The sequence below is a fragment of the Pleurodeles waltl genome, chromosome 1_2, assembly GCF_031143425.1.
Source record: "Pleurodeles waltl isolate 20211129_DDA chromosome 1_2, aPleWal1.hap1.20221129, whole genome shotgun sequence".
Classification (NCBI taxonomy): domain Eukaryota; kingdom Metazoa; phylum Chordata; class Amphibia; order Caudata; family Salamandridae; genus Pleurodeles; species Pleurodeles waltl.
The window spans coordinates 387,143,661-387,167,820 of NC_090437.1; positions in this window are offsets into that span (position 1 = coordinate 387,143,661).

Sequence of the window (24,160 nt, forward strand, 5' to 3'; positions counted from 1 at the left end):
CAGAAAACTGCTAATTATTATCATCAATCTAATGGCCAGACTGAAAGATTCAACTGTATGATTAGGGAGGCTATTTAGTTAGCATGTGAGGGAGGATTTCAATGGAGGAAAGCTTTGCAGGTCACTTTATTTTTATATTGCACTGTGCCGAAGTCGGTTGCTGGATGTTCTCCGTTTGAATTGCTGCATGGCAGGAAACCAGGGTCTAAGCAAGCCTCATTGTGGTTAAAAAAAATAATTGTATGAATCGGATGTGTGCATTCATATTAGAAAAATCAGGGAAGGTGTAAGAAGTTATCAAGAGAAGATGAAGAAAGTCATGGGTAAAGTCAAAGCAAAACAATCCGGCGTTAGGATATCTGTAGGTGATTGGGTTCACATCAGAAAACCAGTAATGAGTGAAAAGGAACTTTCTAAATGGTTAGATCCAATTAAGGTAACACAAGTGTATGACAAGGCAGTGAAAGTACAAGGAGGAAAATTTGGATTATGAACCGAGTATCTAGGTATAGAAGTGCTGTTTCTGCAGATGAGAAGAAATTTCCTGAAAGGATGGATGATGATAATAATAATGTCTTCATTGATGTACAATTTAAAAGGTCCAATAATGTTGTGTGAGAAAGAGAATATCTCAAGGAATTATTTGCAATCTCATGAAACCAATGAGACCAGAAATGAATTGTATAGTAATGATACTAACAGGAATGGTTTACATCCGAACAACAATTATGAAGATGTGTCAAGGGAAAGGACCAAACGTTTAACTGCAAAATCTTCATAATATATCAAATATAAAATTTCACATGCATAGTCATTTCATTTACTTATTTCTTTAGGTTATAATGTATATATAATTATTGGTTGGTATGTTTCTTTGACAATATTTTGTGCTTTGCTTTTAATGGGAAAAATGTGTTGTGTTCTAGGTTCGGGCCACAGGAGGGCAGGTAGGAATTCAACTTCATGGGTAGAATGTTTAGATAGGAATGTTTGGGAAGGTAGGGACGGTTCTAATATAAACGATCAGATTGTGGCTATGCATTTAAGTTATAGGATGTATTTGTAATTACTCCTGTAAGAAGCAATCAACTTACATTCGTTCCTCATCGGTGAAGTCTCTTTTTTCAACAGAATGCTTCACATACGTTAATGAAATTAAGGCACACAGTGTGTATAATACCAAATATGAACGCATACACGCATGCTTGTGAAGATAAAGGTTAGAGCCTATGTTGAGCTGCTCCAACAGAAAATACAAAGTGTTCTAGATTTATGCATTCCACACATAAAAAGTAGAGAAATATTTTCTTTATGTATGATGTATGCACTCATCTTTCCTAACAATCTTTCTTACACATAACCATGTTTGAGGATGTAAACATGCAAATTCTTACTGAAGCAAGTGAAATCGGCGGTGTCTATTAATTGCATAGATTAGATTTTAATGACAAATTGAGGGGCAGATTTACAACATTTAATGTAACACAAGGGAACTTGCTGTGCTGCATTGCATGAAAGGGAGAAAGCAGAAATGTGCCATATTTACAAAGTTATAGCACATTTCTGCTGCCTCCTCATGATGGCGCACCGTATGCTGCTTAGTGCCAACTTGTATCGTGGTGCAAGGGTGCCTATGTTACAATCGGGATTGTTTTTGTGCAGGAAGGGATATGCAACGCAAGCCCTTAGTAAATCTGGCCCTGAATATGCCCATCCCAAATAAGGGTCATGTATTCTTACTGAACATATATCTTAGAAACATGTAACCTTTCTATCTATAAATGTGTTTTGAAATATACTTTACACAGCCATGTTCGAGTTTTATTTGGGCTCTGGATATTTAATTTGGCAGTTCTAGGGGAGCAGTTCTTTCCTCCTAAATGGAAGCTTTACCACTTTACAGTGTGATAAGCACGGCATTCCGTGCTAACATAGTCTACACTGTGATGTGATATACTGCAGTGGTGACCATAGCTGCACCTTTTTGCAGCACACAGCAATCATGAGCTAGAATGCACTGATTTATCTTCTTTTCTTTGGCTCCTGTGCAATAAACATCACATATCAAGAATACATCTTCAGCGATCAGTGACTGTGCCACTGAAAACTAAAATGCAATGAGTGTTAGACCTGACATCCTTGGCGTGGTTTCCCATTACCTTTTTGCCTTCAGACCTGTTTTTGCTGACTTCATTGCTGCTGGTCATAGGACTCAGAGCACTTTACCACTGCTAATCAGTGCTAGAATGTGTGTGCTCATTCCCTAAAACATGGTAACATTGGCTTATCCACAATTTCATGTTTAATTTACTTATAAGTCCCTGGAAAAAGGCACTAGCTGTGCCCAGGGCCTGTAAACTGAATGCTACCAGTGGCGCTGCAGCATTGATTGTGCAACCCACTTAAGTAGTCCGTTAAACATTACTCAGGTCTGCCATTCCAGAGCCTGTGTGGGTGCAGTTTTAACCTGCTTGTCCACCTGGCAAAAATAAACCTTTTGCCAGGCCCAAACCTTCCTTTAATATGTATAATTGACTCCAAAGGTAGCCCCCAGACAGCCTTAAGGGCCGGGTGCAGTGTATTTAAAAGGTTGGGCCTGTACTGGACAGTTGTACATGTTCTGGTACTGAAAAATCTCTTATATTAATTTTTCACTGAACATTGGCGTTGCCTTATTATTACATTTTATAAGTGCAATTTCTAAATGGTAAGAGATAACCAATTAGTGTTGGTTCTTTCTGGAATCCTAGTGTAAAATCTTAGCATACGATGAAGATGGATTTTAAATTACAATTCTGAAAATGCCATTTTGAGAATGTTGGCATTTTCTTGCCTTGGCCATTTGGTGCCTGCACCCTGTCTCTGATCACATGACTTGGTGCAATTGACACTTAGGTGTGACTGGATAAGCCATCACTGACAGAATGGAAGCAAGAAGCTGGGGCCAACTTCACCCACAACTGAATAGGCTGTGTCCTACTTCACACAAAGGGCTGCTTACGCCCAGTAGTTAATCTGGATCCAAGAGAAAGAATGCAGGGTGTGAGAGAAGGCCTCTTTTGTCATGGTTATCCCCCACTTTTTGCCTGGTATTTGATGTAGTCACAAAGTTGTTAGTGCCCAGGGCCCTTGCTAACCAGGTTTCCTGGGCCAGATAACTTTCCCTAAACGGTTGTGATGCGTTGGCACAACTGGCAACACCTTTAGTTGCTACTATAAGTCCCTAGTAAATGGTACTTAGGTACCCAGGGCATGGGGTATTAAGGGTAGGTCCCTGAGGGCAACAACACAGATTGTGCCACCCTCTAGGGCCATGCATCCTGACGCATCCAGCACTGCCATTGCAAGCTGAGTGTTCTGATGCAATCCTGAAAAGCAAACTCTACATGGCACACAGCTTGTGTGCCCTGTCCACTATATACAGCATGCAATACACGTAAGCCACCTCTTTTGCAGGCCTTCCAACCCTTAGGCAGGGTGCACTTTACTGTGTGCGTGGGCATAGATGCATGAGCAATATGCCCCTACTGTGAACTTGCCCAAACTAGGACATAGTCAGTACAAGGTTCATAGCTACATGAAGGCCACTCTGAATCCAAGGTTGCTTGGTATCAAACAACTCAGAATGATAAATCCAAACTGGTACCAGTATTGGATTTATTGACAAATGTACCTAGCAGTCACCTTAGAGATGCCCCCTGCAAAAGCTAACTACACTGGCACTGTTGCTGGCTGGCCACAACCAGCCTGCTACCACTAGACAAGATTCTGAAACCCTGGGGCGAGAGATTCTGTTCTCTGGGTCCCAGACAAAGCCCTTCCGTGGTGGAGGTGCAAACACCCCCTCCCTCAGTAATGTGCACTGTCCCGCTAGCGAGCTTCAAAAGGCTTACGGCACTTGAAACCTGACTGCAAGCCTGCTGCTAACAGCAGATGGCCACCCCCATTGCAAACCCCCACTTTTGGTGGGAGCAATGGCAGGAAAACACAGAAAGGACAGGTTGGAGCTTCAAAAGGCTTACTGCCCTTGAAACCTGACCCACAAGCCTGCTGCTAATAGCATATGGCCACCCCCATTGCAAACCCCCACTTTTGGTGTGAGCAATGGTGGGAAAACACACAAAGGACAGGAGGAGTGGTCAGCCCCAGCTTGCAGCACCCCTAGGGTGTTGCATATAAGGTGGCCCCTCTATTTCATTTTCCTCTATCTTGCATGGAAGGAAAACAGCCAATCAGGCATAGGGAAGTGACCTCTGCCAAACAAGAAGTTGTCACTTACTGGGTGTAGCCACCCTAAGATAGATGACCCAATGGTTACTACTAGTTCCTCCCATAAACACCCACTACATACAGTATTTAGTGGGCATCCCTAGACCAGATAATCAGATTCCAAGCACAAAAGAAGACCAGCAACAAAGAAGACTCAAGGCTTGAGAACTGAAGTCCTGCTGCACAGAGAAAAGGCACCAAACCCTGCCTGCTGAACCCAGGACTCAACAACCACCGCAGAGGGGTTGCTTGGCCACTGAACAAACTCTACAACCCCACAGAAACCTCTGCACTTTGAAAATCACCAAAGATCTCCCTCCAGAGTGAAGGCATTAATCTCTTGCAGACAAAGACCAAAGAGCCAGTGAAGGATACTTCACTGACCAGCTGCTGACCAAAGAACCAGAAACCACAGCCAGACGAAACTCCACCCAACAGAGCATGAAGACAAACCCTACAAGTGTGCCACGTTTGTGGCACTGTGCCCTCCAGCTGCCAAACCGCACCATTGCCACAGCTAGTGGTCACCTAACATTGGACAACCAGAAGGACAGTCCATTCCAAACTGTAAAAGGACCAGGAGGAAGCACCAAGACCTCCCACCAAAGTGCCCTGCTGACCTGCAAGCGACCCTCAAAGTGGCCTACCTCCTGCTTCCAATGGAACCTCTGCACACAGCTCTTGGCTCACTGATTCGCTCTTCACCCAGCCGCCCTGTGCCCTGCTCCGAAGAACCAGCTGTGCCCTAAGGGTTCCCCACCCCTTTCAACCTCAACATTCCAAAGCAACCCACTGGACTTACCTCGAAGTCCACCTGTGCAGTACTTTTCCAAGGGGTTTCCCGCAGTGGCCTAGCACCAGCTCCAATTACTTTCTGCAGCTGCTCCTGCCGAAACCAGGAGCTGCCTGAACTTCTCCAGCCGGTCCATAGTGGCCACCAATGACCTCAACATACCTGCACAAGAAGATATTGGTAAACGCATTGCCTGATTTTATATGCATTGTAAAGGTATTTCTCCGCTGATTCCTATGGTGTGGAATTACACACAAAAGGACTATTTTTGCTGAAGTTTAAAAATTCATAACTTAAGAAGTACTAACCCAATTTTGATGATCTTGGTCTTGACATTTTTATACAAATCTGAAGTATTTTTTTTGATTGGTCTTGTGTTATTCTTCTGAGCTTGTGTCTTGCTTTTTTTGCTACTGAAAGTACAACAAGCGTTTCGTACTTCTCCAAGATTAGCCTAAGTGCTTGACTAAGCTACCATAAAAAATAGAGCATTAGGTGGTCTGGTCTTTACTTCTGTAAACCAATGTGTGGTTGCCCGTACCCTCTACACAGTGCACCTGGTTTTTGCACACTACATGTTGAGCCAGTCTACACAGGTCATCTTTGCACTTCAAAGGCATGTCTCTAAAGCTTCTCCCCAATTCACAGGCACTACTGTGTATAAATTAAGCACCTCAGACACCACCACTTCGGTGCACTTCTAGACCTGTGGATACTCTGCCAGGAAATTGACTGCTGTGCTGGTACAAGGACTGCCACCATGCTGGACTGCTGTTCTAAGGGAACTGCTTCCCTGCTGTGCTGACCTGCTGCCCTCTTTCCTAGGGAAGAAGAACTGGACCTACAACTTCATCTTGAACCCAGGACCCCAGAGGGACTCAAAGGGCTAGCCCGCTGGGCTCCTGATCTGAGCCCCAGGGACATAGAAAGCTCCCCAAAAGTTCCTGGACCTGTCTTCAGTGAGTTCCTGACCCTGAAGTGGTGCTTCCCAAGTTCTGGACCCTTAGTGTGGCTCTCAAGCTCTCAAAATTAAGCTTTTGGGCTCTTCACGACCGCAAACAGGCTCATTTGCACCAGAATAGTGTAGTTTGCACCGAAAATCAGCACGAGCTGCTGCCAGCCCATCTCTTCACACTGCAGCAGTGTCAGCCCATGGAGGACTGCTAATGTGAAACCTACAGCCACCCCTCGATGCCTGGCCTGCTCTTCGCACCATGTTGATAAACGCCAGGCCGTCCTCTCTAACGTGAACAAGAGTCTTGGCACAAAACTGGAGAAGGTTAACACTTCCGTGGGACTAATCTGGAACTGTATCAGACCTGCACTCGATCGCAGTTGGCCTGAACTTTTGACTTTGATCCAGTTCTACGCGACCAGACATCCCGGTGGGCACTTTATGTTTTTTGGGCCTATTTTATAGTTTATTCTTTACAAATGTATAACTCTGGTTCTACTGATTTGATTTTTGTCATTTTGGTCCTGTTGTATTTAAGAAATTGAACTCTATTTTCCTATCCTGGTGTGGGATCTTTTGTGTGGTGTCTTCACTGCTTTACTGTTTGAAGTGTTGCACAAAGATTTTACACAATGCCTCTAGGTCAAGCCTGACTGCTCTGTGCCAAGCTACCAGGGGGTTGAGCACAGGTTCATATGGAGTTTGCTTGTGCCTTACCCTGAGTAAGACTGTGGTTGCTGCTTGGCCAGAGCTTACACCCCAGTAAACCAGTAACCTAGTTTCTAACAATGAGCACTGGCAAAGTCAATCAATCATACTATTATTGTAAGAGCCAAAGACATTCTCATTTTCAAGGCTACTATCAGCAATTTTGTGATTCATACTGCAACATCTTAGCGATATATGTGAAATATGTGATAATTAGGCTATGTTGTGCTAGGTACAATAAATCAAGTCTGGTAGGTGTGGAAGGTATGATAAGCTTGTTTTTCGAGGTAAGTTATATTGTGTACAGTAGGCATTATGTATGTTGGTAGGTATGAAAGGTTACGTATGGCAAGTGCGTATGGCAGTTAGATATGTTAGGTATGACTGATAAGTATGATATGTAGGTATTGTTGGTAGGAAACTTTGATAAAGTGGTTTTAGTAGCAGGGGTGTACTGGAAACCCAAAGCAACCCTGGCAATTTTGTTTGATCAGCCTCTGCACAGAGGCTGGAAGCCAGAGTGAGTAGATTATGCTGGATTGCTGCTTTTGTTACTGGGGACCAATACTGCAGCACCATTGCAAAACCGACTCCCGGACCCAGCCCCTCCAGCCTCCTGGGGAAAACACTAATGCCCTCTACAGCCAGTCCGGCCCTGTTTGGTAAGTTTGATAGGATATTATAGGTAGGTTAGGTATGACAGGTATGTGTGCTAGGTATAAAAGGTATGGTAGTGGTACCAGGGTAGGTATGGTAGTGTGAAAAGATAATCCTGTATTCATATTGCTTTGACCTCAATGTCTTTGTGCACTTGTATTTCACAATGTGCATTGATATACAGTATTTTATAATTAATTATAAATGTATTTTATTATCAATCTAGAGATTCCCCCTATTCTCTGCAAGTCTGCTAAGTTTCAAGCCTCTAGCAGCCCTAGATCCCATTTTATTTGAATTAGTACTTATGCACATTTCCTGCATCTCACAGAAAAGCATAGCCTCGTTTTCATTCCTGGCAATCAGAACCACCATTGAAAGAAATTAATTAAGTCAGCTGTGTGTTTATGTCTTTTATTCTTTTTGCATCAAGGATATCTCATATTTTATCTGTCAGAAGAACCTGTCACCTACTCATTAGATATGTTTGCTGAAAGTAACAAGCTTCTTTCACATGTTTGCAAACCAATAGATTTGTATGGGGTTTTTGATGAGAGCTCTGGTTGGTTAAAATTACAATTGTCTCTTGATTATTTGCTGTGCTACTCGCTATTTTTGCATTAAAATTAGACTATTTTCCTTCCTGGAGCGACATGCATTATGATAAAAGTAGCTCATGTATTTAGTATTAAGTATGGTATGTAGGTAAATGCATTAGATATGTATTGTAAGTAGGATTTGTAATTATGATAGGTTAAGTGTGTAGGTAGGGAGGTATGGTAAGTAGTTTAGGTGTGTTAGGTGAGGTATGGCAGGTTTGGTATGGCAGGTAAGTATAGCATTTGATAAATTATAGGCATGGAAGGCAGGTAGGTACTGTAGATTCAGTAGGTTATATATGCGAAGGTGTGTAGCTATGATAGGTAGGTAATGTTGATAGGTATATATGCTAGATTAGGTATCCCTGGAAGAGACCACACCAATGCTAATGGTCTCTCTAGGTCCTTCTGCCTTAGTGAAGAGCACTCGCAAGGGCTTGGGTAGTTCTCCCCACTTTCAGCAGTGAAGTTGTTGCAGGTGACACCCTAAGAGTGATGGGTATGCTAAGACTTGTGTCCTGTGCTCACTGTGCCACTGGAATCAAGCTATACTTAGCTGAAAAGCCCATAATAAGGGGCAAAACCAGTTTGAGGTTGCTTGCATTCAGGTTCAAGGAGGTCCTGACTTGACAGTGAATGCCAGTGGCTGAGATTAACTCAAACATTCCATCCATCACCTTGTTGTTGTTGCCCTAATTACGACAGGTATGTCCGGACATGGATTACGTGCTCACTGTCCCACTGAAGTCTAAAGACACAGGGGAATCCTGGTTGATGTGACATTTGTAGAGTCCAGCTTATTTTGTTACTCAGAATGGCCTGTTAATGTCAGAAAGTTGATTGAAACATCAAAAGCCCTTTCTTTTGCCAGAGGGGATGGCTGTATATTTTTTGCCTGGGATTGGCCAGCACCAGGGAACTCTACCACGAAAGGGGATTTTGGAAATCTAGCCAACCAGGAAGGTTCTGGCTGATGTGTTTTGTGTGGATCTCAGCATGTTTTTGCTTACCTAGGATGCTTAACAAACATCACAATGATGCACAAAAAAAAAATTACATCTCTTTTTTCAATGGGGGATGGCTGCAGCATTATAGTATAAGACTAGCTAACAGCTAGAGAACCCTACCAACCCGGGATATTTCTGAAAATTAGCAGCCCAGGGGAATCCAGGGCAGTTTTTTGTGTGGATCCCATCACATTTTCTGCACCAGAATACCTTGTGAACATTACCAAAAGGTTAAAAACACTTTTCAAATTTATTGTGACAGAAATCACTGGCACTGCCAATGGCAAACATTTTACCACCTTCAACCACCCCCCTTCTTTCTCCTAAAACACTGCCTCATATCCGGGTGAGTCAGACACACATCATAGGAATGGAACAAAACTGTATCCACATGAAGCCCACCTTAGCACTGGTCTTCCATTGACTTCGCACAGTCCATGTTTCAATTAGTTCCTGTTGTGGACAATAGGACCACCCACTAAGGTGGGGTCCAGTGGGATATAGTTTTTAATTGGAGAAGTGTAGCAATGCTGGATGGTAGGACTCTTCTCAATTCTCACAGATTCCAGGACTTTCCCTGTCAGAAATCTTAATTAAATCTGTTGTTTTAGCCAAAGTTTGATGTGTGGCAGGGCATTCTAGGTAACATAAGCCACACACCTTGGACTCCCCTAAACATCTACTTTCAGAAATGTCTAGTGTTGGCAGGGTTCCTTGGATGCTAGCCAACCCTTTGCCTAAATAACACTGATGCCTGCATCCTTATGAAGGCTGAAATTTCAAGGAAAAATCTTGATGTCTCCACCTTGTATTTTGGGTTCTTCTTTTTTGTAGGTCATAAGCATACTGGCTCAAGGGGAGTACAGTTTTTATCAGGTGAAATGTGGGAATACTGTGTAGTAGGAAGGTTGTCGAACCTCACAGATTCTAGAACATAAATCTGAGGAAAATCTGTCACTTTAGGTAAAGTTTAATGTGCAGTTTGTTGTGGCATACTTGGAGGTCACACTGCACTAGACTCTCTCAGATATCTAATTTCCAGAAAATCCTGGTGTTCATAGTTTTTCTGAGATGCTGGCTGATCTCATCTCTACATAATGCAGCAATCCAAATCCCCATGACAATGTCAATTCAAAAAAATATCTGAATATCTCTATGTTGAACTTTGGGGCCTTTCTGGTTGCGGGTAATGGGCCCATCTAAATAGGTGGAGTATGATTTCATCAGGAGAAGTCTATAAATTCTCTCTGGTAGGGTGGTACGACCTTTGATTATCCCGGTAGAATCTGCAGCTTTTCGGCACAGAAATCTAGGAAAAGTAGGTTGTTTTATCTAACGTTTGATGTATGAAGGGCATCCAGGGTAAGAACAAGTGGTAGTACTCACAGAACCCTGGACTCCTCCCACCCAGTGTCTAGTTTTCAGATATGCCTGCAGTTACTAGGTTTCACTGTGTTCTAGTCGACCCTGAGCCCAAAGTTGCCCACATCCTCAAAAGTTTCAATTAACAATCTTGATGTCTGCACTTTGGATTTTTGACCCTTTTCTGTTGTGGTTGATAGACCAATCCACACAAGTGGGGTACTGTTTTCATTGAGGGAATTCTGGAAATACAGACATTTGTTATTTTGTATTAAATGCCTCTCTACTTTATGTAAGTCAGCGTGCAGGAAAGCACAAATTTTGCAATATGCCCTCAGAATCACATGACCAATCATATCTATCCTTCATACCCATTTTTCTTTTGTTAGATTTATCCTTATGAATTGATGCATGCACAAAATTCATATTATAAGTTGCGGCTCGGTTGAGGGCTCTGGTTATTGCGTGCTTTTAGACAAACAACAAACACGATATATAACCCTGCAACCAAAACAATCTGAGGGACAAAACAGTATATTATATTTACAGACCGTCATAGGACAAACAATTACAGATCAAAACAATTTTCACCTACTTCTGTTTGTCCAACTGACTTTCATTAGTTTCTGAGCTCATAAATTTATTTGTCTGGTAAAATCATTAGCGATGTAGGGGGTGTGACCGGCAAGATGGCAGCTTAGACACGTCTTCACTGAGCTCCCGCTGTGAAGCTAGGAATCCTGCATCATCCTGCTTCATTTGACCAATATAGATTAGATTTTACTTTGCTATCCTGCTCCCCACAACGAGGAGAGTGTTAGGACTCATTGGCACCCCCATTGCCTAATCGGGGCAGACCGGGCATTAAACCCATGGCTTTCGGTGGCGGGCAGAGACTGCTAAACCACAAAGCAGGTTCGATGGTGGCAGTTGCTGTGATCCACCTACAAGACTGCATAGAAAGGGGGGCCCCCACCATCCTAGGGTTCAACACTCAGGCCAGGGTGTATCCCAGAACCTAATTAAGGGATCATTGTGGCGCTTTGGCAGGAGGCCTCCCACATACTGGTGCACATTTACGGAGACATTCCTACTGTCTCTTACCGGAGGCTCTACACACTGCTTCGTGCAGGTGCCTGTGCTCTGCACTCCTTAAAGATGGAGGGTGCCTCAGGCTAAAATTGTGGCCCCGGGGAGGTGGGAGTCATTGCCGCCAGTTATATGGCACATTGACTGAACTGAGACTGCTTGAGGCCTTTGTCTTACTCACCTGATTGTAACTGTGCCTTACAAAGAACAGGGCTGTTGTGCCAACCAGAGTGCTATTGGACGGTTTTGGGGTCCTGAAGTGCAGTAAATATACAGTGCCTGTGCCAAACAATACCCGCCTGCATTTGCCCCTAACGGGAGAGGAGCACCAGTGTACTTGGATGCCCCACAGTACAAACTAGGCACCTGAATTGACATTGTTCATCTCCTCGCACCATGGGAAAGGACAAGCGCCCCAAGATGACTCAAGCTATTAAAATCAATTATTATACTGTGCCTGACCAGATCCTAATAGACTATGTTTAAGGAGAGAAACCAGACCCACACCCTATGGCACACTCGCTGGTGACTACCGAAATCCTAGTGGCACCTTGGAGGCCCTGGTGAATAAAATGGACATCATAGCTATGGACGTCAATCACCTTTGGTTCAATCTTCGTAAAGTAGCCAACAGAGTGAAGGAGGCTGAAGACAAAATCACCTCTATTCCACAAGAGATATAAACACTCAAGGCCACTGTGACTGACTATAAGTGTAGTGCTTCGCATATGGAAGATAGGCTTGAAGATGCAGAAGATTGCTCTCCGCATAATAACATTTGCCTGATTGTTTTTCTGGATAAGGCTGAGGGCCCCTCTGCAGAAATTCTCTTGTAGGACTGGAATCCAATTTCTTCTCCATTGAACATGCACATGGTGCGTTAGTGTAGGAGCCGCATCCTGGTGCTTCACCTCAGGCTGTCATAGCCTGGCTATTTAATTATAGGGTTCCAGATGTGAGACTCCAATGTATGTGGACTCACAGTCCCCCATGGTTTTGAAGACAGACCGATCCTCATTTTTTCAGATCACATGAGGTGTGTTCAACTCTCCAAAACAAGTTCCTCCCAGTTAAACAGCACCTGTGAGAATGTTACATAAAATACAGCCTACTGTACACCGCCAAACTCAGCGTTCAACACAATGGTAAAATCTAGTTCTTTAAATCCACTCAAGATGCCACTACCTGGATGGACACGGGGGCTTTGGTAAATGTATTCAGTCCCCAGAACGGCTGGAGCAGAGAGGGCTGGGTCTCTGCTGCTCTGCCAGGCATAAATCAAAACTCAGAGCCTCCCTGACCTCCCACGGAGAAGGGAGACATGCTCTGGTCTGCCCAGATGGAACTCTTCAAACTGCAGAGCCCACAGTATTGATACAAAAAAATTTCTTTCAGCTCCAGAATCTGCCGGACATGTTGAGTGACAATACAGATCACCTTAACGAACCTCGAGCCTGGGGATGTATAAGTTATTTTAGTAAGGGGCACAATACTATAGCTCTGGGCCCAACTGTAGCTGTCTGGTTTCTTCTTTGAGTGGACCCATTGTGGATTGATGAGTTTCACTGGCACGGCTATTACTGTTTACCATTGTTAATCCTCCTTTCTTTCCACTCAAATTTGACCACGATATTCCTTGATTGATACTTCACAGTGGGACATGCCTGGGATCCCATACCCTGAGAACGTCCGTGCCCCTCCTGTGGGCTGTGGGTCTTGAGGAGCTACAGTTCCCTGGACTGGAACTGTCACTTTGATTTTGTTGAGTTTGTAGTTTTGTTTTTGTTTTTCAGGGTGGGGTCTGTGGGAAGGCATTTGGGGTGGGTTGAAGGGCCCTAATGGCAGGGGAATATGTCATGGTACTGCCTATGGGTGGGTTTAGGGGAGGGGCTAAATGGGCAATGTACAGTTACAATTTACATTTGTATGGGAAGACTTCTTTATTCATTTGGCACTACTGGGAAGACCCAGGGAATGCACGGTTTCTGTGGCACCCATACTACCAAACCCATTTATGCCAGGCTTCTCCAACAAGTAGCTAGTGAGCTACTGGTAGCTCTCCAGCTATCAGTTGGTAGCTCTGCTGTGAGCAGCCTAATCAACTAAATCAGAACCTTGTGCTTGGCTGACTTAATATGTATATTCCAAAACTAAAAAACTTGCATTTGAGATGAATATGTGTGTATCTTCAGAACTCATAGGATGATATTTGGAAAAAAGGGTTGAGAAGCTTTATTACTAACATGATTAAGTTCATGACAGAGGCATTTGCTGTTATGCATTACCTGTGTAAAGGTATTCTACATTCACCAAGCATTTTTACCTTTTTACAGTAGTCCTGTCATCCGTGCTTGATGCACTCAAGTGATCAATGCTGATAACCTTTGCATCTGGGGGCTAGTAATGTCATCTTGTCTGATGTTGGACTATTATCTCTAATACTATCAGTAGCTAGTGAGGATCTGTACTCTTATTACAGAATAGGTTGGCGACCACTGATATAAACCATAGAAATTGGAGATATCAATTAACATTTTTTAATTCAAAAACTGATCTGAAAAACATGTTTTGTTTGTGACCGTGCTGGTTCTTGAAATCTGGTAAGAGTATCATCTCAGCACAGCAAACATTTTGCTGATGACATTTAAAAAACACACATACACACTTTCTTGCACATTACTTTCTCCCATTTTTCAAAACAAAACTACATTTGTTTGCAGTCTGACTATTTTCTAAATTCCCACCAAGGCAGTACCCAAACCACCCAACCTGTGGGAAAAGAGTATGCAAATTTGGCTTCAATATCTTCAGTAGGAAAACAGCTATGACAGTTTAAGTGCAAACTGCTCCAAATGTAAAAAAGTGCTCAGCACTAAGGGGTGAGGGTGTAGGGGAGCCTCGGGACTTGAGGGGTTATAAAAGTGTCACTTTACTGAACCAATTGTATTAGCATAGTTACACTGTACCCCAAAAAGGAGACCGTTATGCAATTGAGACAGAAGAAGAGGTGCAACATTCAGTATTTGGACAAACTATCAAGTTTTAAATAATGAGTTACAGAAATATATATAAAAAAATCTTGTAGCAAATATATTGGGATGCAGAAATATTGTTGTCAAGAATATTGATTTTTTCATGCAAGTAATATCGTTTTCAAGAGCATTGTTGTTAATATCATTTTCAATAAAATAGTTGTAAAAATATATATATATATCCTTGTGTTTTAGTTCATATATTATTTTATGTGTTAATATTGTTTGTATAATTGATAATAATATTTTTAAATATTGTTTATTATTATACGTGATTTATTATTTTTATTTTTATTGCTAATAGTAATTTATAGTGTCGTAGTGGGCTGCTAGGTTTGTAGGGTATAGGGTGGGTAGTTAATTAAGCATAATTAATTAATAACTTATTATTAATTATTTATTTGGTTAATAATTATGTAATTGATGTAATAATTTAAATTTTAAAATTATAAATAAGGTGCTTACTGCTGGCTGGGGCTGTAGGGATTATAGGGTGGGATGGTCAGTATTAATTTGTTTACACTTTATTATTAATTTATTAATAATTATTTAAATGATTATTCATTATGTAAATTGTGTAATAATTGTATTTTAGTCACATATTAGGTGAGGGCTGCTGGGTTTGTAGGAATGTAGGGTGGGAAGTTAATTAAGTAATAATTAAATAGCAAGTAATTATTAATTATTTAATTGATATTAATTATGAATTGTGTAATAATTATATTAAGATATATATATATTAGGTGGAGTCTGCTCGTTTGTCATGGTGTAGGGTGCAGAGATAATTTATAATTATTTAACAAATAATTATTAATTTGTTAACAAATATTTAATTGAATATACACTATGTTAAATGTGTTGTACTTATTTATTTTAGTTCCATTTTAAGTGTGGGCTGCTAGGTTTGTGGGGTGTAGTGTGGGAAATTAAGTAATAAATAAATAATGTGTTTAATTCATAATTAATTATTATATTGTTTAATAATCATGCAAATTGTGGAGGTGTTTTTTATTTACATATATAGATTGATTTGGTCATTATGACTGTTCATATTAAGTGCTTGACTAAGCTACCATAAAAAATAGAGCATTAGGTGGTCTGGTCTTTACTTCTGTAAACCAATGTGTGGTTGCCCGTACCCTCTACACAGTGCACCTGGTTTTTGCACACTACATGTTGAGCCAGTCTACACAGGTCATCTTTGCACTTCAAAGGCATGTCTCTAAAGCTTCTCCCCAATTCACAGGCACTACTGTGTATAAATTAAGCACCTCAGACACCACCACTTCGGTGCACTTCTAGACCTGTGGATACTCTGCCAGGAAATTGACTGCTGTGCTGGTACAAGGACTGCCACCATGCTGGACTGCTGTTCTAAGGGAACTGCTTCCCTGCTGTGCTGACCTGCTGCCCTCTTTCCTAGGGAAGAAGAACTGGACCTACAACTTCATCTTGAACCCAGGACCCCAGAGGGACTCAAAGGGCTAGCCCGCTGGGCTCCTGATCTGAGCCCCAGGGACATAGAAAGCTCCCCAAAAGTTCCTGGACCTGTCTTCAGTGAGTTCCTGACCCTGAAGTGGTGCTTCCCAAGTTCTGGACCCTTAGTGTGGCTCTCAAGCTCTCAAAATTAAGCTTTTGGGCTCTTCACGACCGCAAACAGGCTCATTTGCACCAGAATAGTGTAGTTTGCACCGAAAATCAGCACGAGCTGCTGCCAGCCCATCTCTTCACACTGCAGCAGTGTCAGCCCATGGAGGACTGCTAATGTGAAACCTACAGCCACCCCTCGATGCCTGGCCTGCTCTTCGCACCATGTTGATAAACGCCAGGCCGTCCTCTCTAACGTGAACAAGAGTCTTGGCACAAAACTGGAGAAGGTTAACACTTCCGTGGGACTAATCTGGAACTGTATCAGACCTGCACTCGATCGCAGTTGGCCTGAACTTTTGACTTTGATCCAGTTCTACGCGACCAGACATCCCGGTGGGCACTTTATGTTTTTTGGGCCTATTTTATAGTTTATTCTTTACAAATGTATAACTCTGGTTCTACTGATTTGATTTTTGTCATTTTGGTCCTGTTGTATTTAAGAAATTGAACTCTATTTTCCTATCCTGGTGTGGGATCTTTTGTGTGGTGTCTTCACTGCTTTACTGTTTGAAGTGTTGCACAAAGATTTTACACAATGCCTCTAGGTCAAGCCTGACTGCTCTGTGCCAAGCTACCAGGGGGTTGAGCACAGGTTCATATGGAGTTTGCTTGTGCCTTACCCTGAGTAAGACTGTGGTTGCTGCTTGGCCAGAGCTTACACCCCAGTAAACCAGTAACCTAGTTTCTAACAATGAGCACTGGCAAAGTCAATCAATCATACTATTATTGTAAGAGCCAAAGACATTCTCATTTTCAAGGCTACTATCAGCAATTTTGTGATTCATACTGCAACATCTTAGCGATATATGTGAAATATGTGATAATTAGGCTATGTTGTGCTAGGTACAATAAATCAAGTCTGGTAGGTGTGGAAGGTATGATAAGCTTGTTTTTCGAGGTAAGTTATATTGTGTACAGTAGGCATTATGTATGTTGGTAGGTATGAAAGGTTACGTATGGCAAGTGCGTATGGCAGTTAGATATGTTAGGTATGACTGATAAGTATGATATGTAGGTATTGTTGGTAGGAAACTTTGATAAAGTGGTTTTAGTAGCAGGGGTGTACTGGAAACCCAAAGCAACCCTGGCAATTTTGTTTGATCAGCCTCTGCACAGAGGCTGGAAGCCAGAGTGAGTAGATTATGCTGGATTGCTGCTTTTGTTACTGGGGACCAATACTGCAGCACCATTGCAAAACCGACTCCCGGACCCAGCCCCTCCAGCCTCCTGGGGAAAACACTAATGCCCTCTACAGCCAGTCCGGCCCTGTTTGGTAAGTTTGATAGGATATTATAGGTAGGTTAGGTATGACAGGTATGTGTGCTAGGTATAAAAGGTATGGTAGTGGTACCAGGGTAGGTATGGTAGTGTGAAAAGATAATCCTGTATTCATATTGCTTTGACCTCAATGTCTTTGTGCACTTGTATTTCACAATGTGCATTGATATACAGTATTTTATAATTAATTATAAATGTATTTTATTATCAATCTAGAGATTCCCCCTATTCTCTGCAAGTCTGCTAAGTTTCAAGCCTCTAGCAGCCCTAGATCCCATTTTATTTGAATTAGTACTTATGCACATTTCCTGCATCTCACAGAAAAGCATAGCCTCGTTTTCAATCCTGGCAATCAGAACCACCATTGAAAGAAATTAATTAAGTCAGCTGTGTGTTTATGTCTTTTATTCTTTTTGCATCAAGGATATCTCATATTTTATCTGTCAGAAGAACCTGTCACCTACTCATTAGATATGTTTGCTGAAAGTAACAAGCTTCTTTCACATGTTTGCAAACCAATAGATTTGTATGGGGTTTTTGATGAGAGCTCTGGTTGGTTAAAATTACAATTGTCTCTTGATTATTTGCTGTGCTACTCGCTATTTTTGCATTAAAATTAGACTATTTTCCTTCCTGGAGCGACATGCATTATGATAAAAGTAGCTCATGTATTTAGTATTAAGTATGGTATGTAGGTAAATGCATTAGATATGTATTGTAAGTAGGATTTGTAATTATGATAGGTTAAGTGTGTAGGTAGGGAGGTATGGTAAGTAGTTTAGGTGTGTTAGGTGAGGTATGGCAGGTTTGGTATGGCAGGTAAGTATAGCATTTGATAAATTATAGGCATGGAAGGCAGGTAGGTACTGTAGATTCAGTAGGTTATATATGCGAAGGTGTGTAGCTATGATAGGTAGGTAATGTTGATAGGTATATATGCTAGATTAGGTATCCCTGGAAGAGACCACACCAATGCTAATGGTCTCTCTAGGTCCTTCTGCCTTAGTGAAGAGCACTCGCAAGGGCTTGGGTAGTTCTCCCCACTTTCAGCAGTGAAGTTGTTGCAGGTGACACCCTAAGAGTGATGGGTATGCTAAGACTTGTGTCCTGTGCTCACTGTGCCACTGGAATCAAGCTATACTTAGCTGAAAAGCCCATAATAAGGGGCAAAACCAGTTTGAGGTTGCTTGCATTCAGGTTCAAGGAGGTCCTGACTTGACAGTGAATGCCAGTGGCTGAGATTAACTCAAACATTCCATCCATCACCTTGTTGTTGTTGCCCTAATTACGACAGGTATGTCCGGACATGGATTACGTGCTCACTGTCCCACTGAAGTCTAAAGACACAGGGGAATCCTGGTTGATGTGACATTTGTAGAGTCCAGCTTATTTTGTTACTCAGAATGGCCTGTTAATGTCAGAAAGTTGATTGAAACATCAAAAGCCCTTTCTTTTGCCAGAGGGGATGGCTGTATATTTTTTGCCTGGGATTGGCCAGCACCAGGGAACTCTACCACGAAAGGGGATTTTGGAAATCTAGCCAACCAGGAAGGTTCTGGCTGATGTGTTTTGTGTGGATCTCAGCATGTTTTTGCTTACCTAGGATGCTTAACAAACATCACAATGATGCACAAAAAAAAAATTACATCTCTTTTTTCAATGGGGGATGGCTGCAGCATTATAGTATAAGACTAGCTAACAGCTAGAGAACCCTACCAACCCGGGATATTTCTGAAAATTAGCAGCCCAGGGGAATCCAGGGCAGTTTTTTGTGTGGATCCCATCACATTTTCTGCACCAGAATACCTTGTGAACATTACCAAAAGGTTAAAAACACTTTTCAAATTTATTGTGACAGAAATCACTGGCACTGCCAATGGCAAACATTTTACCACCTTCAACCACCCCCCTTCTTTCTCCTAAAACACTGCCTCATATCCGGGTGAGTCAGACACACATCATAGGAATGGAACAAAACTGTATCCACATGAAGCCCACCTTAGCACTGGTCTTCCATTGACTTCGCACAGTCCATGTTTCAATTAGTTCCTGTTGTGGACAATAGGACCACCCACTAAGGTGGGGTCCAGTGGGATATAGTTTTTAATTGGAGAAGTGTAGCAATGCTGGATGGTAGGACTCTTCTCAATTCTCACAGATTCCAGGACTTTCCCTGTCAGAAATCTTAATTAAATCTGTTGTTTTAGCCAAAGTTTGATGTGTGGCAGGGCATTCTAGGTAACATAAGCCACACACCTTGGACTCCCCTAAACATCTACTTTCAGAAATGTCTAGTGTTGGCAGGGTTCCTTGGATGCTAGCCAACCCTTTGCCTAAATAACACTGATGCCTGCATCCTTATGAAGGCTGAAATTTCAAGGAAAAATCTTGATGTCTCCACCTTGTATTTTGGGTTCTTCTTTTTTGTAGGTCATAAGCATACTGGCTCAAGGGGAGTACAGTTTTTATCAGGTGAAATGTGGGAATACTGTGTAGTAGGAAGGTTGTCGAACCTCACAGATTCTAGAACATAAATCTGAGGAAAATCTGTCACTTTAGGTAAAGTTTAATGTGCAGTTTGTTGTGGCATACTTGGAGGTCACACTGCACTAGACTCTCTCAGATATCTAATTTCCAGAAAATCCTGGTGTTCATAGTTTTTCTGAGATGCTGGCTGATCTCATCTCTACATAATGCAGCAATCCAAATCCCCATGACAATGTCAATTCAAAAAAATATCTGAATATCTCTATGTTGAACTTTGGGGCCTTTCTGGTTGCGGGTAATGGGCCCATCTAAATAGGTGGAGTATGATTTCATCAGGAGAAGTCTATAAATTCTCTCTGGTAGGGTGGTACGACCTTTGATTATCCCGGTAGAATCTGCAGCTTTTCGGCACAGAAATCTAGGAAAAGTAGGTTGTTTTATCTAACGTTTGATGTATGAAGGGCATCCAGGGTAAGAACAAGTGGTAGTACTCACAGAACCCTGGACTCCTCCCACCCAGTGTCTAGTTTTCAGATATGCCTGCAGTTACTAGGTTTCACTGTGTTCTAGTCGACCCTGAGCCCAAAGTTGCCCACATCCTCAAAAGTTTCAATTAACAATCTTGATGTCTGCACTTTGGATTTTTGACCCTTTTCTGTTGTGGTTGATAGACCAATCCACACAAGTGGGGTACTGTTTTCATTGAGGGAATTCTGGAAATACAGACATTTGTTATTTTGTATTAAATGCCTCTCTACTTTATGTAAGTCAGCGTGCAGGAAAGCACAAATTTTGCAATATGCCCTCAGAATCACATGACCAATCATATCTATCCTTCATACCCATTTTTCTTTTGTTAGATTTATCCTTATGAATTGATGCATGCACAAAATTCATATTATAAGTTGCGGCTCGGTTGAGGGCTCTGGTTATTGCGTGCTTTTAGACAAACAACAAACACGATATATAACCCTGCAACCAAAACAATCTGAGGGACAAAACAGTATATTATATTTACAGACCGTCATAGGACAAACAATTACAGATCAAAACAATTTTCACCTACTTCTGTTTGTCCAACTGACTTTCATTAGTTTCTGAGCTCATAAATTTATTTGTCTGGTAAAATCATTAGCGATGTAGGGGGTGTGACCGGCAAGATGGCAGCTTAGACACGTCTTCACTGAGCTCCCGCTGTGAAGCTAGGAATCCTGCATCATCCTGCTTCATTTGACCAATATAGATTAGATTTTACTTTGCTATCCTGCTCCCCACAACGAGGAGAGTGTTAGGACTCATTGGCACCCCCATTGCCTAATCGGGGCAGACCGGGCATTAAACCCATGGCTTTCGGTGGCGGGCAGAGACTGCTAAACCACAAAGCAGGTTCGATGGTGGCAGTTGCTGTGATCCACCTACAAGACTGCATAGAAAGGGGGGCCCCCACCATCCTAGGGTTCAACACTCAGGCCAGGGTGTATCCCAGAACCTAATTAAGGGATCATTGTGGCGCTTTGGCAGGAGGCCTCCCACATACTGGTGCACATTTACGGAGACATTCCTACTGTCTCTTACCGGAGGCTCTACACACTGCTTCGTGCAGGTGCCTGTGCTCTGCACTCCTTAAAGATGGAGGGTGCCTCAGGCTAAAATTGTGGCCCCGGGGAGGTGGGAGTCATTGCCGCCAGTTATATGGCACATTGACTGAACTGAGACTGCTTGAGGCCTTTGTCTTACTCACCTGATTGTAACTGTGCCTTACAAAGAACAGGGCTGTTGTGCCAACCAGAGTGCTATTGGACGGTTTTGGGGTCCTGAAGTGCAGTAAATATACAGTGCCTGTGCCAAACAATACCCGCCTGCATTTGCCCCTAACGGGAGAGGAGCACCAGTGTACTTGGATGCCCCACAGTACAAACTAGGCACCTGAATTGACATTGTTCATCTCCTCGCACCATGGGAAAGGACAAGCGCCCCAAGATGACTCAAGCTATTAAAATCAATTATTATACTGTGCCTGACCAGATCCTAATAGACTATGTTTAAGGAGAGAAACCAGACCCACACCCTATGGCACACTCGCTGGTGACTACCGAAATCCTAGTGGCACCTTGGAGGCCCTGGTGAATAAAATGGACATCATAGCTATGGACGTCAATCACCTTTGGTTCAATCTTCGTAAAGTAGCCAACAGAGTGAAGGAGGCTGAAGACAAAATCACCTCTATTCCACAAGAGATATAAACACTCAAGGCCACTGTGACTGACTATAAGTGTAGTGCTTCGCATATGGAAGATAGGCTTGAAGATGCAGAAGATTGCTCTCCGCATAATAACATTTGCCTGATTGTTTTTCTGGATAAGGCTGAGGGCCCCTCTGCAGAAATTCTCTTGTAGGACTGGAATCCAATTTCTTCTCCATTGAACATGCACATGGTGCGTTAGTGTAGGAGCCGCATCCTGGTGCTTCACCTCAGGCTGTCATAGCCTGGCTATTTAATTATAGGGTTCCAGATGTGAGACTCCAATGTATGTGGACTCACAGTCCCCCATGGTTTTGAAGACAGACCGATCCTCATTTTTTCAGATCACATGAGGTGTGTTCAACTCTCCAAAACAAGTTCCTCCCAGTTAAACAGCACCTGTGAGAATGTTACATAAAATACAGCCTACTGTACACCGCCAAACTCAGCGTTCAACACAATGGTAAAATCTAGTTCTTTAAATCCACTCAAGATGCCACTACCTGGATGGACACGGGGGCTTTGGTAAATGTATTCAGTCCCCAGAACGGCTGGAGCAGAGAGGGCTGGGTCTCTGCTGCTCTGCCAGGCATAAATCAAAACTCAGAGCCTCCCTGACCTCCCACGGAGAAGGGAGACATGCTCTGGTCTGCCCAGATGGAACTCTTCAAACTGCAGAGCCCACAGTATTGATACAAAAAAATTTCTTTCAGCTCCAGAATCTGCCGGACATGTTGAGTGACAATACAGATCACCTTAACGAACCTCGAGCCTGGGGATGTATAAGTTATTTTAGTAAGGGGCACAATACTATAGCTCTGGGCCCAACTGTAGCTGTCTGGTTTCTTCTTTGAGTGGACCCATTGTGGATTGATGGAGTTTCACTGGCACGGCTATTACTGTTTACCATTGTTAATCCTCCTTTCTTTCCACTCAAATTTGACCACGATATTCCTTGATTGATACTTCACAGTGGGACATGCCTGGGATCCCATTCCCTGAGAACGTCCGTGCCCCTCCTGTGGGCTGTGGGACTTGAGGAGCTACAGTTCCCTGGACTGGAACTGTCACTTTGATTTTGTTGAGTTTGTAGTTTTGTTTTTGTTTTTCAGGGTGGGGTCTGTGGGAAGGCATTTGGGGTGGGTTGAAGGGCCCTAATGGCAGGGGAATATGTCATGGTACTGCCTATGGGTGGGTTTAGGGGAGGGGCTAAATGGGCAATGTACAGTTACAATTTACATTTGTATGGGAAGACTTCTTTATTCATTTGGCACTACTGGGAAGACCCAGGGAATGCACGGTTTCTGTGGCACCCATACTACCAAACCCATTTATGCCAGGCTTCTCCAACAAGTAGCTAGTGAGCTACTGGTAGCTCTCCAGCTATCAGTTGGTAGCTCTGCTGTGAGCAGCCTAATCAACTAAATCAGAACCTTGTGCTTGGCTGACTTAATATGTATATTCCAAAACTAAAAAACTTGCATTTGAGATGAATATGTGTGTATCTTCAGAACTCATAGGATGATATTTGGAAAAAAGGGTTGAGAAGCTTTATTACTAACATGATTAAGTTCATGACAGAGGCATTTGCTGTTATGCATTACCTGTGTAAAGGTATTCTACATTCACCAAGCATTTTTACCTTTTTACAGTAGTCCTGTCATCCGTGCTTGATGCACTCAAGTGATCAATGCTGATAACCTTTGCATCTGGGGGCTAGTAATGTCATCTTGTCTGATGTTGGACTATTATCTCTAATACTATCAGTAGCTAGTGAGGATCTGTACTCTTATTACAGAATAGGTTGGCGACCCCTGATATAAACCATAGAAATTGGAGATATCAATTAACATTTTTTAATTCAAAAACTGATCTGAAAAACATGTTTTGTTTGTGACCGTGCTGGTTCTTGAAATCTGGTAAGAGTATCATCTCAGCACAGCAAACATTTTGCTGATGACATTTAAAAAACACACATACACACTTTCTTGCACATTACTTTCTCCCATTTTTCAAAACAAAACTACATTTG